Here is a 2,940-nt window from a genome sequence, read left to right on the forward strand (position 1 = left end):
TCATTAATTTATAAAACACTTTGAAATCTTTTACTCCCTTCTTAATAAACATTGTCCCAAATACTTAATATTTCAATTTTTAAACTCTTTTTCTCTTTTCTTTTTTAAAACTCTTGGAAACTCTTTTACTTCATAATTAAACTATTAAATCATTTACCTTGGAAACACTTTAAAAATGAGTAAGTAAATATTGTCCTAATTAATATTAATTCGTTTGGTTGAAATATTATCATCTTTTCTTTTTAAAACACTTGAAATCTCAAAACTATTTAAAAAAAATCATACTCATTTCTCTGTGAACACTTGAACTCTTTGCTCTTTTCTCTTTAAAATACTTAGGAAACATATACATAGAAATGAAACATAACTCGAAAGAATGCAATGCAATATGGAACTACACCAATCCCTTTCCACTATTTGTCCCACTTATAGTTTTCTGATTTTGATAGCAATGAAGAATATGAAATAGTTAGCATAAAGCATCTTATGTTACAACTTCTCTTGTTTTTCTTTGGTGTCTTTATAAGTACGGATGAGCTACAAATCATTGGTTCCGTACATGAGGTAGCAAGCCTCACGTATAAGTAGGGCATGTATTGTAACACCTGGTTCCTGGTATGCATTTAAATTATTTATTTATTCATTTTTGAAGGGCTAATCGACGAGTTGGTGGCCCTAACTCGTCGAGTAGAAGGCATAATATGCGCGGGTTTTAAGTGAGCTACTCGACGAGCCGAAGTCTTAACTCGACGAGCAGGACAGTCTGGATGAAACCCTAATCTTTAGGGCTTGCACCCTATTTAAGCATCATATCTGGCCTCCACCCCAGCCTCCATCACCTCCAAACCCTAATCTTGAAACCCTAATCAACCTTGAGTGATCTTGAGCTATTTCTTGCCATTTTTGTGATTTAAAGCTAGAAGAAGGAAGCAAGGACTTGGAGCTGTAGAAGGAAGGCTGAAGATCCAGAGCTAGGGACTCATTTCTGTCTTGATAGAGGTATAAAGTTTTTACCTTGGCTTCTATTCACTTAGATCTTCATTTGAGCTTGTATATTGTCACTTTTGGGCCATTTCCAAGGTCATTTCGAGATTTGAACTCTTAGGGATGTAAGGACTTTAGATATGGGCACTCTTGAGCTTTAGGAGCTCAAAGTTGCCACCTTTATTCAGCCATGGCCCTATTCCATGACTTAGACCTCCATTTTAGCTTGTGGTGGGTGTTTTAGCTTCATAACACCATACATTAACGTAAAGTTAGCAACTTTACGTGTAATGCTAGTCTAAGGAGCCCAAATCTATGAGTTGGAAGCATTGGAATTGATTAGAATCGATTGTATGGATTTGGCATATGAGGGACTCGACGAGTTGTTCTTGTGACTCGGCGAGTCGGGTCGTGGACCCCTAACCCCTTTTCTGGTTTGAGTGAAACCGTTGAGTCTAGGAGATGACTCAGTGAGTTGGGCAAGATTAAGACTCGGAAACTAAAGAACTCGACGAGTCCAAGGAGGGACTCGACGAGTTAATACGTTTTGTCTCGATGTTATGACAGGAAGAACCTGACGAGTCGGGGAAGGGACTCGACGAGTTGACTCGGTTGACCACGAGTCTGAGTAGTACATGAACTCGCGGAGTTAGGCGATAACTCGACGAGTTGGGGTTGATTGGGAGTTGACCCTGACTTTGACTTTGACTTGGATGTTGACTTTGATCAAGGGTAAAATGGTCATTTTACCCTGAGAAGGATTATTATATTTTTGACTATGTATTATTGTGATATTGATAGCCGGGGAGTCGTTGGAGCACCTATCAGATATTTCTCACCACGAGATTTTGTAGACAGCTTTGCGAGGTGAGTTTTCTCATGTAGGAACGGGTCTAAGGCACCAAGGCTGACCCGTTTAGATAGTAGTAGTTCGGTACCACGGTTCGATGTCGTGCGGGGTCTGAAGTAGGTTTATATGTTTTCCGGATTTCGATCCGTTGCCGGGGTGGTCCCGAGGAATGCTTGTATGCTTGTATGTTTGATGTCTTTGTGATTCTTGCATGTGTTTGTTATGTGTTATGTGTTCCGTGCTTAGGACCGATATCAGGGCAAGCCTGAGGATTGTCTAATTAGTATGTTATGATAGTATGATCCGGACTCCGGTCCGATGCCAGGGCGATTCCTGAGGAATCTTAGTATGTTTCCGGATCTCGGTGCGATGTCGGGCGGGGCCTGAGGAATGTTTACATGCTAGTATTATGTGCTTATGTTATATGTTTTTTGATATGTATATGTATGCCGAGATCTGCTCGATGTCGGGCGGGGCCCGATGCCGGATAGGGTTCGATGCCGGGAAAGCCGATGCCGAGCTTGACTCGTTGTAGCAGGGGCGTGGCCCAAGATATGTTATGTGATATGTGTATGGTATGTGGTAGTTGGGGAGACTCACTAAGCTTCGTGCTTACAATTTTCAGTTTTGGTTTCAAGTACTTCCACTAGCAAGGGGAAGGGCTCGGGATGATCGCATGGCACACACCACAGTTTTTAGCCTGGGATTGTTAGACTTTGATATTTTTCTCTCAAGATCATGATACAGTATTTGACATGATGTTTTTGAGAGATACGATTTGTGATTTATTATGATATTGATGGATTATGGTTTTTATTAAATGATTTTAAAAAGAAATTTTTGGTCTGTATTTTGGGATGTTTCAAGTTGGTATCAGAGCCTTGGTTTGAGGGATTTGGGCACACTCTCAGGTGTGTTTGAACTCAAAGTAAGGACATGGTATGAAAATTTTCAAAAGAAAATCATTTTTACAAAAGAATTTTTAAAAGAGAAAAGAACTTTGAAAAGAGAAAAAGGGTGTGGTGCATGTAATCATCCGAGCTCAAGTAAGTACTCCCAAATTACCCATACAAGTTTATGTTATGATATGATTATGAGAACTGCAT

This window comes from Lactuca virosa, chromosome 1 (assembly GCF_052849685.1).
Source record: "Lactuca virosa cultivar CGN04683 chromosome 1, Lactuca_virosa_CGN04683_v6, whole genome shotgun sequence".
Classification (NCBI taxonomy): domain Eukaryota; kingdom Viridiplantae; phylum Streptophyta; class Magnoliopsida; order Asterales; family Asteraceae; genus Lactuca; species Lactuca virosa.